Genomic DNA, 12,111 nt, shown 5'->3' on the forward strand with positions numbered 1-12,111 from the left:
GTTTTCCTTCTCAACCTCATCCTCCACCAGTCATACAAAAGGCAAAGTACTGAGTGAGCAGAGCCCAGCATTGTTCATCTCCAGAGTCTCCAGTTGGAGTGACTTCGGAAGAGGAAAGAAGGAAGAAAGAGACCAGGGTGCCCTTCATTGCCCAGGCTTTGTTGAGACCAGGGTGACAGCCAGCTTTTAGGACAGATTTTGGAGATGTCCAATGGACTAGTCCTTCCCCTCAATGGACTTTAAAACAGACCTACTCAGGGGTAAAAGATAATGTGTTGGGACTAAGATTTCATTTTTGTTTGTCAGTGGGAGGGTGGATGGAAAGGCTGGATTCCAGAGGTGTTTCCAAAACAGATACTGCTCCAGCTCCAGGATTTAGCTTTGGAGATTGGAGTGAGGCCAAATGTGTGTGTTGACGCCTAAAAGAAAGTGGACCGTACAGACGCAGAAGGGAAATTGGGGCTTAATAGGACTTGTGAAAAAGATCTGAGGGATTTCAGCTGATTGTTCAACAGGAGTGATCTCTATTGTGTCAGTTTTAATGAAATTGAAGCTTTGGGAATGTTGGTAGACCCATGCTATCTAGATTTGCAAGTAATGATTCTACTTTTTGCTCTTTTCTACTCTTCTTAGGCCTCTCCTAGAGGGCAGTGCTCTGTTGTGGGCGTCGCTAGTGCAATCAAGAGACACAAGGGGACTGAAAACCTTGAGGGGTGACCAAAAGACCTGGGGGTCTTTAGTCTGAGGAAGAGAAGACGGGGCTGGGGTGGGGGTGGATATGGTGGCTTCTTTCAAATATTGGAAGAGGAATTGGTGGTGGTGGGATTCAATGGATTTGGAAACTCTTAGGAGAACAGAACACATTGCGAGGAGGCAAGTTACAGCTTTGTGTAAGGGAGAAGCTTTCTAACAAGTGACCTACCTGGGTAGTAAATAGATTCCTGACCCTGAAATTGTTCAAGCAAAGGCTAGATGACCACTCAAAGGTAATGAGAATGAGCATATCAGGGATTCTTGCTCTCTGTCAGTGTTGTTCACACTTAAAAAAAAAAAGATATTAATTTTTTTCCTGAACTTTATATTTAGATATTTATTTAGATTTCAGATAAATTCAGAAATAGTTTAGAAAACCCCAAATAATATGTTTATAGTTCAGTTAATGTCACAAACTGAGTATATCCATGTTAATAGGCATTCAGATCAAGAAAGAGGACATAACCAGCACTCCCGAAGCCCTTGTGACCCAATAATAATCATTATTCTAACTTCTCACACCATAGATCACTTTTGCCTGGCTTTGAACCTTACTTATGTCAGTGAAATTATCCACTGTGTACTCTTTTATGTCTGGCTTCTTTCATTCCATCTGATGCTTGTGGGATTCTTCCACATTGTTGTGTAGAGTTGTAGTTCATTCATTCTTGCTTCTGTATGGGATTCTACTGGGTGTAAATACATCAAATTCATTTATCCATTCTACTGTTAATGAGCATTTGGGCAATTTCTAGTTTGGGGCTGTTATGAATAGGTTGCTGTCTATGAACATTCTTGGGCATGTCTTTTGGTGAACATAGGTACATTATTGCTGTTGGGTAAATGCATAGACGTAGAATTTCTGAGTAATCAGAAATGTATGTTCAGCTTCTGTAGATACTGCCAAATAATTTTCTAAAGTGGTTATAAAGAGGATAGACAATGGGTTGAGATACAGTGAAAAAGTGCTCCACATCACTAGTCATCAGGGAAATGCAAATAAGAACCACAGTGCCATACCACTGTATACATATTGGAATAGCCGAAATGGAAAATAAAATACCGAATGTTGGTGAGGTGGAAGAGTCAGAACGTTCATGGATTTTATTTTGTTTTTTGGGTTTTGGGGTTTTTTGCCCTTGCTCACAGTGAGAAATGTACTTACATTACAACCAGGTATACTCCCGTACTCCTTGTTTCAGTTGAAACAAGAGTTTCGTGTAACAATACTTAACCTTACTGTGTGTTTTGTACTCTGATCTTTTCCGCCCTCCTCCTTTTCTTTAAAAAAGAAAAAATGCTAGTGTGACTCAATTTATTTCACCACCTAGTGGATCATAAATGGAAAAATCCTATAATCATGTATCATAACTGATGTCTCAGATGTTTCCTAACTCACAGCTAAGATCAGTTCATAACTATTTATTTTAAACGTGAGAGCCCAGTACAGGCAAAGCACTGTGCTAAATAAATGCTAAGGGTGAAACGATGAATGAGACTGGGTTTCTGCCTTCAAGCATTGTACTTTCTCATTGTAATTCTAAGAGAGGCTAGAGCAGACATATGCATGAGGTCACAGGGGAGAAGCACAACTTGAGAAATACAAAGAATAAAAATTAACTATAAAGCCACTGTTTATTAGGCTTGCATCTACTAACTTGCGTGCTAATCCCTTTGCAGACTTCATTTCGCCTAATCCTCACAACCCTATGAGGTACGAGGGAAATGTTACTATAGCCATCATTTTTAAGACAAGAAAAATTGAACTTGAGAGAGAGTAAATAAGGTACCCAGGGAACACACACAGCTGAGAAAGAAATACAGCCTGGCATTGAGTTTTGCTGGTGATTCCATTTCTGACTTGGTTCTGGAGCTGGCTCCTTAATCCTGACTAGTCAAGTTTATGAATAAGTTTAAGACTGTGATTCTACTCTTAAGTGTCATTCTTGGCAGCTCTGCAAAGCTTCCTCTCTGAAAGGTTCTTCCCATGAGCCTCCATACCCTTTATCTTGCTCAGTCTATCCACAAAGGACAGGGTGCTGAGTATTTGAGTTTTCAAAGTATAATATCCCCTACTGCTAGCTGTGTATCATCTGCCCTGCTGGAGGTCAACAGGAAGGCTTTTTCCCAGGGATGTTGCCCGACTATTGCCAGACTCTTTGTTTAAATCATTTGGGGAGAACATCATTGGTTCTGGAATAGCAAATTTCCTATGAATAAGCCAGCCTTACAAAAAAGCTGGCAAGCTACTATCCATGAATAAGGTAAGAGTTATCAAAAGAATAAGCTCATGGAGATGATGAGGAGCCTGATGATGAGGATAATTTTGCTCACCTTGTAAGTCTCGTATCTATCAGGCAAACAGCTTCTACCGCTCTAAATTTTTAGTGTTCACTTATCGAGACTAGCAACTCACTGAAGAGTGTGTATTTCAGATTCCTTACATTGTATTAGTTTCGTTTTGCTGCTGAAACAAATTACCACAAATTTAATGGCTGAAAACAACACAAATTTATTATCTTGCAGTTCTGGAGGTCAGAAGTCTGGAAATTGGTCTTTAGGCTAAAGTGAAGATGTCTGCAGGAGTGTGGTCCTCCTGGAGGCTCTAGGGAAGAAATCTATTCCTTGCCTTTTGCAGCTTTAGAGGCTGTCCATATTCCTTGCTTCATTGGCCCCTTTCCAGCAATGGCATCACTCCAGTCTCTGCTCCCTTATCTCATCTCCTCTTCTAATGCTGACTCTCTGGCGTATCACTTACAAGGACCCTTGTAATGACTTTGGGCCCAACTGGATAATCTGGAATAATCCCGCTATCTCAAAATCCTTAATCACATCTGAAAGTCCCTTTTGCCGTGTAAAGTGGCACATTCACAGGTTCCAGAGATTAGGAATGTGGACTTCTTTGGAGGGCCATTATCCAGCCTACCACACTGTGAAATGCTGGAAAAGTCATTACTAATTCTCTTCCCCTTTTGGGTGGAAATACTCTTGTTTGTAGCATGTGGAAAAGCTGAGTAAAAGTCAGGCAAATCATACCTGAACCTTAGTCAACTTCCCTAAACAAATAACTCAAGGAAAAGTGAACTTGAACTATTTAAGGGCTACCTGTAGGATTGAAGGTTAGGAAAGGAATTTAATAGTCTGTTTTGTTTTGTGTAACCTTGTAATTTAATTTAACACAATGCAAGCATTGATTGTATTTGCCTGCTGTGGCTCTGCAAACTTGGAGAAGGTTAAGTAATAGCCAAGAAAAATAGTGGTTCAGTCTCAAAATTTAAAAAATTTGATTTTGTTTCTTCACCCCCATAAAGTGCAGCCTTCAAGTAAGACAAGAAGCCCATTTACCATGGTTATATTGCACTTAAATGATCCCCATTGATAGCTTATTTGCATTTATTCTGCTCCATATTAACTCTTAGCTTAACTTAACTCTACATTCACTCCTTCTTGACTGTAGAGGAAGCAGAGACATTTATTTCTCTTTGAATTCATGCTAAGTTGGCAGAGAGTCCCATTTACTAATGCATAGTTACAACCAGAAATCGCATTTCTTTCCATTTTATAGATAAGGCAGCTGAGGCCAGAGAGGTTAATTAAGCACTGGAGTGCGAAGGTCTGGTTGAGTCCAGTGCCTTTGCCCACTGTGCTGCCGCTGCTTGCATATAACACTTTTTTTTTTTATTAGGAATATGCTCTTTCTCATAATTCTATTACTGAAATATCTTTGGTCTTTGAAGTTCCCTTTTAACCCTCAGCACTTCTAGCAATTGATTTTCTGCATTTGGGGAAGGAAAAATCTCTGCCTTCGAAACTCTGAGCTACTTTTAAATAGGTCTGTACTTGGATTTTGGTTTGAGGAATTTATCTCAATCTGTGCTTTCATCACCGCTTGCTTATTTCCGGTGTCCTAGGTCAGACTGGATCCCCCTGCCCCTGTGCTCCTTTCAGCTTACATGCTAAGGGTGGAGTTCAAATACGAGAAGACTGGGAAGGGGTCATTTTGTCTCTGACAGGATGCATTGGGTGACTCTCATCATAGTGCCCTCTCCATTCTCAGTGGTTCAGGGATAATTTATACAAAGCTGTGTGGAGTATCCATCCATTCAGCGGATGCCCTGGGACACTACTTCTGTTGAAATCACCGTATTTTATAAATAAAATTCCAAAATAAGCTCAGAACATTCCACAAGTTGTCTCTGGCAAAAATCCAAATAGCGTGTAAAGTTAGAAGAAAGTCTAGAATAAAAGAGATGTCATGATGACCCAAGGTGGCTCTACCCAATTCTATTTTAAAACATTCGAATATACTGAGGACTTGTTTTCCTCAGTCTCAGAACATCTTCTGAGTTCTGTGGTCAGCAAGACAAGCATGATCTGAGTTTTTTTCTCCTGGCTGAAGCACTTTATTATTCCTAGACTATTCATCATCATCATCATCATCACAGCTATAAGTTGTATTTTCATGGCACTTTAATAGTTTCTAATAGATTTTTCCTCGATGTGTCTTGTTATTGCCAGTCCTCTTTTGCTTGTTCCATTCTCCAGAAACTTCTTCCTCCCTTGGTCTCTCCAGTGCCAACTAGGGATGGTAGCTACTTGTATCTTTTCATCATGGCCAAGGTGGAAGAGGTATGAAGAAGCAATAACTGCTGACATATAAAAAGCATTGACTGACAAAGAAAATTGAATAATTTCTAGCCTTTTACACAGGGGAAGAATGTATTTATTTTCCGTGTCATAATGTGGAACATTGTTATTCATGATGTAGAATATGTGGAAATATAATACTTTACTCCATCATTCCCTTATACTGAGGTCTTCAGGGTGTCAGTTTTTAACTATTATAAATAATACTTGATAAACATCTAGGTACATAAAGCATCTTCTTCCATAGGATTATTTTTGAACCTAGATGTTCAGAAGTAGAATAACTCTATCAGACGTTTGTAGTTGTTGAATATATGTTGCAAGTTGCCTAGCATTTAGACTCATAACTCGTAGAAATATAGAGGATATTTTGGTTCAGTTTAACCATCTTTTTCAAGACCTGAGTCCCTAGACTGCAGAAGGGGAAGTGGAGGCACACTGACATCAAGTGATGTATCCGAGCTGAATCAGTAGCAGCATCCCCAACTTCTACTCCTCTCTAGAGTAAAATGCTTCACGTTGCTGTTAGTATCTTTACCATCTTGAAGTGTTTCTGAAATGGTAATAAACAGAAAATTTTAATATAAGAAAGTAAAAGTGGTTGTAAGTTACATCAAAATTATGGATGCAGGGTGCTTGGGTGGCTCAGTCAGTTAAGCCATCCGACCCTTGATGTCAGCTCAGGTCATGATCTCAGGGTCCTGAGATTTTTTTTTTTAAAGATTTTATTTATTTATTTGACAGAGATAGAGACAGCCAGTGAGAGAGGGAACACAAGCAGGGGGAGTGGGAGAGGAAGAAGCAGGCTCATAGTGGAGGAGCCTGATGTGGGGCTCGATCCCATCACACCGGGATCATGCCCTGAGCCTAAGGCAGACACTTAATGACTGCGCCACCCAGGCGCCCCTCGGGGTCCTGAGATTTTAAAGATAAAATTTATTTATCTTAAAGATAAATAAATCTTTAAGAAAAATATTCTGTCTCCCTCTCCCTGTGCCTCTCCCCTGCTCAAAGAATATCAAATCATTAAAACAATTTTAAAAAATTATGCATACATATTAGGATATCTATTTCAAGGAAAGGAAAAAAGAAAATAGATGCTGTATTTGGTGATGGGATTATGGGCAACATCCTTTACATGCTGCCTTAAAACCGAGTCAATATGTGTTTTACAGCAGAAAGAAATTTACATTTATGTGTATCGAGTGACAACATAGAAAGTTTGGAACTGAGTTGGTCTGACAGTGCTTCTTCTGTGTATTACTTAGAGATTTCCAGGTTACTGGCACCATGGGAACAGCGTTATGGCCAGACCACCTAAGGAGCTGGTTGTAGAGTGTCATTTTACTCTTCCTGAGCTAAAATTATTATGTGGGCTTGCCTATACCAGCTGTTCCCACCTACACACCTAGCCTTGCCCTTGCTAGGATAGCTTTACCCTTCAAAGATTAGTTTCAGCATTGTCTCCTTTGGAATTATTTTTGGAGCCTAATTCTAGGTGTTTTCTGTAGTCAGAGCATGCTGTCTACTCTGCCACTGCTTGCGGCTACTCAGTTGGTTTATGTGGTGTTTTCCATTCTCTAAGCTTATGAAGAGAGGACTTTTGCTGTTTGTCTCTAAATCTTCAGCATCTAACATGGTTTTAGCACTTAGATGATCCTCCATTTAGAACCTACTAGAGAACATTCCCCCGAAGGCTGATATGAACATCTGTTTGATAGGTGTCTCCCTATTATGGAGTGGACACAGCAGGTTACCAAAGCTTGATGACACTCGATATTCACATTGCATTCGTTTGTTGCTTACGTTATATGCATCAAATTCCTGTTATGATCTAGACTTTTTAAATGCTAGCTATCTGGTGGTGGATGATATAACCCTGCCTGCAAGTGGCTGATGTTCCAGAGGGGTCACTGGGCATGAGTGTCTGTTACTATTCTGCCTGGACCTCACACTTAGACCTTTCTTCCAGTCCACTTCCAGACACCATCAGCAAGCCAGCTTTGCAGCTCATCCTCACTCCAAATTCTCCACTCTTAGGATCCTTAACTCTGAGTTTATGTTGCCTGACCACAAGGTCATGCTCCCCCACCCCCATCTTCTCATTCTTTCTGAATATTCAGTTCACCTTATCACTTACTCCTGTTCCTCTATCTTCCAGGCCACCTGCTCTTTGTCCCTCTCCCTACTGAGCCTGGACCTCAGGGGCAACCCTTTCAATCTCTGTCAGCCCTGCTTCAGTCTCTTACTTCCTTAACAACCCCCAAACCTTGGTATCCCTCGGTCAGTTTTATTATCCTCTAAGAGTCCATAATCTTTGTTTTATTTTTTTTAATTTATTTTCTTTGGTTGAAGCGAAATTGGCATACAATATCATGTTAGTTTCAGGTGTACATCATAGTGACTCAGTATTTTTATACATTATGAAATGATCCCCATGGTAAGTGTAGTTACCATCTGTCACCATGCAGAATTATTACTGTATTATTGACTCTATTTCTTATGCTCTACTTTACATCCCCATGACTTATTTATTTTATTACTGGAATTTTGTACTTCCTAAATCTCTTCATCTGTTTCACCCATACCTTCAACCCTTCACTACCTCTGGTAACCAACAGTTTATTTTCTGCATAGATAAGTCTGTTTCTGTTTTGTGTGTGTGTTTTGTTTTTTGGATTTCACCTGTAAATGAAATCAAATAATATTTGTCTTTCCTTGTCTGACTTATTTCCCTTAGCATAATACCCTCTAGGTGCACCCATGTTGTCATAAATGGCAAGATTCGGTTCTTTCTTATAGTTGAGTGATATCTATTGTATATATATATGCCACATCTTCTTTAATTCACTCATCTGTTGATGAATACTTAATTTGCTTCCGTATCTTGGCTATTGTAAATAATGCTGCAATAAACACAGCGGTGCATATATCGCTTCAAATTATCTCCAGATCACTACCCAGAAGTGGGAATCCTGGATCATATGGTAGCCCGATTTTTTTTATTTTTTTAAAGTAGAGCTTTAAAAAAGTAGAGCTCCATGTGGGGCCTGAACTCACGACCCTGATATTAAGACCTGAGGTGAGATCAAGAGTCACCCAGGTGCCCCAGTAGCTTTATTTTTAATTTTGTAAGGAACCTCCATATTCTCTTCCATAGTGGCTACACCAATTTATATTCCCACCAACAGTGTACAAGAGTTCCCCTTGTAAGCTTTTTTTAGTACATTATAGAACCATATGGAAAAAGAAGACTCTAGATACATTCTTTTTATTTCGAGCAGATCTATAATGTTAAGAAGTTCTCCTCCTCCTCCTCTTATGTGCCTCCTCCACTCTCCTCCCCTGACTGTTCCCCTAAAAATGCATTCCTCAAAACCTTTGATTTCAATAATATAAATAAAATCAAGATACAAAGTTGCACATGTAGTGTTATTTCTATTTTGTAGAATTCTCACAGGCATATGAACTGAAGAACAACTGAAAGTAAATCCATTAAAAATCTTTGTGGATGTTGCCTTTAAGTGGTAGCATTTTTTCTTACTTTTCTGGATACGTTTTTCTCCTTTCCAGAATTTTCTAGAAGGAGCATGTCATTCTTTTTAAATCATTAAAAATAGATCCAATAATGAAAGGAAACAGTAAAAGATTATGTGAACAAAAAGGTCGGTAAAAACAGGAAAAAAATCTCTTATCTCTTGATGCTTGGTCTAGGGCTCCAAAATGGACTGTGCCAACTGCCTTGGCATACCGCAGTGCCTTGTGAATAGTGGTTGTTAATGAAGACTGAGGACTACAGAATGCACTGCCAGGACCAAAAGTCAAAAGCAGAAGCTAAGTTTGAGAAGTGGTTGGAGAGACCATATACCATCCGGTGGTGTGACTGAATTTGAAGCAGATTATTTTTCACGTCTCTTTTGAAAGAGTGGTATCAGTCTCTTAGCTGATTCAGGGCATAGGGAAGAGAATTCATTAGATATTTTGGTGTCCAATAACCTCATGGGGCAAAGTGAGAAAAAGAATTACTTGAACTTCCTTTACCTTTTTATGGCATTAAGTGGTTTGTTTCTCTGAACCTTGACGGGTAGGAGCAAGAAATATAATATTCATTTCTTTTAGACCACAGACTTAGTACAAGGGTGAGAAAGGTCACAAAACGTGGATCAGTTGTCACAGACACACAATGATGCTTGTAGCTCCCTGTAGCTGTCGAGGACTTATCAGCACTTCGGAAAACTGTCTCCCAGAGTTCCATTTGGCTGTGGTCACTCGCAGTGAATAGAGTCTGTTGAGTGAAGGGTGTAATTGCAGGCTGTACTGGAGAAAAGTGGGTGTTGCTGTGTCAGTGCCAAGTCAGCCCACACTTAGTCGGCATGCAGACGGAGCCTCACGAGTGATGCACTCCCTCTTCTGAGGGGGCCTTGTCAATTAAGCATCCGAGCTTACAGAGGTTGTAATGATAGGTCTTGAGATGAGAAAAAATGATAACTCCCTGTATTTGTGCTCTGCATCTGTGACTTCTACCCTATTTGCATTCAGATATGTTTTTGCAGTCTGGTGCTGAATGGGGGTGGGATTTGGCAACATTTGGAATGTAGTTGATACACTCAATGTCTCTCTTGGCAAGAGAAATAAAGATCTGAGGAGAAGTCTCAGGGCTTGTTCACTATTGGCCTGTCCCATTTTGACTGTGTCTATCCCAGTACTTCTCTGCCTTTTAGTCTCTTCCCTTTGTCTGTTAGGGACGGTGGCAAGGGTTAGCACAGAAGAGGTTCAGGGAATGTATGAACATTTAGAGAGATTTGGGTAGAGGTAGGGAAGTATAAAATGATGGATGACTCACTTTTCAGGATAGGACCTATAAAAAAAAGTCATACTAGCCACTTCCCTTTTAAGATTTTAATTCATTTGTCACATGGCATCTGTTACATGAGTATTCAAAATACTCGTGTGAGCTGTGTCCAGCAGGGATGAGTTGGCATCTCAAAAAACAAATTTGTGTCTGGATTTGAGGCTAAATCCAATCTTGACATGGCATCACTGTCCACCCTTCCCCTCCCCTCAGATTCTCAGGGGTCACTTCCCTGCAGTCAAGCCAGGTACAGAGGAAGCTTCCGGTAGAAGTGTGAGTAGAAGTAAGACATATTGGAAAGAGTAAAGGTTTGGAGTCAAGTGCCATTTTCAAGTTCAGGATTGACACCAACTAGCTGTATGATGTTGGGCAAGTCACTTCATCCTTCTAGGCCCCTTGTTTCCTCATCTGTGATACAGGACCTACTGGACAGGATTTTGTGAGGACTGAATGAGATGCTGCCTGGGAAGCATCAGGCATTTAATGAATTGTGGTGACGGCATTGGTGGCGGATGGTGGTGGTTGTCCACAGTAATGATGGACATTTAATGCAAGATTAGTGCTGAGGAGAATTCCACTGGAAGAGAGCATGTTGACTGTGAAGTCAGGCACAGGCAGTCCAGAGACGGTCACCTGTGGACGTCTCTGTTCCTAAGCTGGCGCTACTTGTGAAACCCTACCATTTAGAAGTTCTCAGAGCCAGAACTTCACACGTTAGAGAAAGTAGGCCACAGTTCTTCTCCTTCCAACCCTTTTCTATTTGCAAGTGTTGAATGTGGATACAAATAAAAAATATAAAAAATCGATCTCTGAACATCAGAAAAATTTCTTTCATTTGAGCCAGAATTTAGTTACAGGAATTAGGGGCGCCTGGGTGGCCCAGTCGGTTAAGCCTCTGCCTTCAGCTCAGGTCATCATCCTGGGGTCCTGGGATTGAGCCCCGTGTCAGGCTTCCTGCTCAGTGGGGAGTCTGCTTCTCCCTCTCCTACCCACCTCTGCTCGTGCTTTCTCTCGCTATCTCTCTCAAATAAATAAATAAAATCTTAAAAAAAAAAAAGAATATAGGAATTAGAATGGAATGTGTGTTTGGTTCAGTGTCTAGTGCTGAGGAGGACCCCAGGTAACAGCAAACTTCAACAATCTTCCTGTCACACCACATAATCCCCACTGTTTGAGGAGGTCACACTGAGCCTAATTTCTTACATTGTTTATCTTTTATTGAGGGCTTCATTAGAAGGGCATTGTAAACTGGATCAAAATGCATTCTCTTCTTTGAAAAATAAGAATTAACCTTTTATGGGCACTTGGGTGGCTCAGTCGGTTAAGTGTCCAACTCTTGATCTCAGCTCAGGTCTTGATGTTGGGGTCACAAGTTTAAGCCCTGAGTTGGGCTCCATGCTAGGAGGTGTGGAAAAAAAGTTAAGGGGGAAAAAAAAAAGAATTGACCTTTTAGTATAAAATAGTAAGAAAAGAAAAAAGGTAGATATTCACGTGTATTTCCTACCATCCTAAACCTCCAGCCTTACCTCTTGTGCAGGTTCTCTTCTAGTCCACATCTGTAGGCATTTTTACTATAGTACAAATCTTAGTCCTGATCCTTCCTTCCTTGACATTTTAAATCATCTTTGGGGGTTCTAAGTAGTTAGATAAAGCTAAAGTGTTTGAGGAGGGAAATGCAAATGAAGAACTAGTTTCAACCCTTGACTTCCCTTAATACTCCTACCTGAGGGTAAGAGCTTGGAGAAGGAAGGTTTGAGGAGAGGGAAAAGTAAAAATATTGCTGGGGCGGGGGAATGAGAGGGTGGCAGGGGAGGGTCCTGGGGGCTGTTTATGCTTACTCAGGGGGACAAAATTAATTG

The 12,111-nt window shown here is 40.5% G+C and overlaps 1 protein-coding gene across 1 annotated transcript in view; it reads left to right on the top strand.

The window, feature by feature from the left end:
* Positions 1-12,111, top strand: part of PDE4DIP (phosphodiesterase 4D interacting protein) — a 166,874-nt gene that overhangs the window by 549 nt on the left and 154,214 nt on the right. The gene's annotated exons all lie outside the window — the stretch shown is intronic.

Source organism: Ursus americanus, chromosome 12, assembly GCF_024610735.1.
Source record: "Ursus americanus isolate L20-20 chromosome 12, mUrsAme1.1.p, whole genome shotgun sequence".
Taxonomy (NCBI): domain Eukaryota; kingdom Metazoa; phylum Chordata; class Mammalia; order Carnivora; family Ursidae; genus Ursus; species Ursus americanus.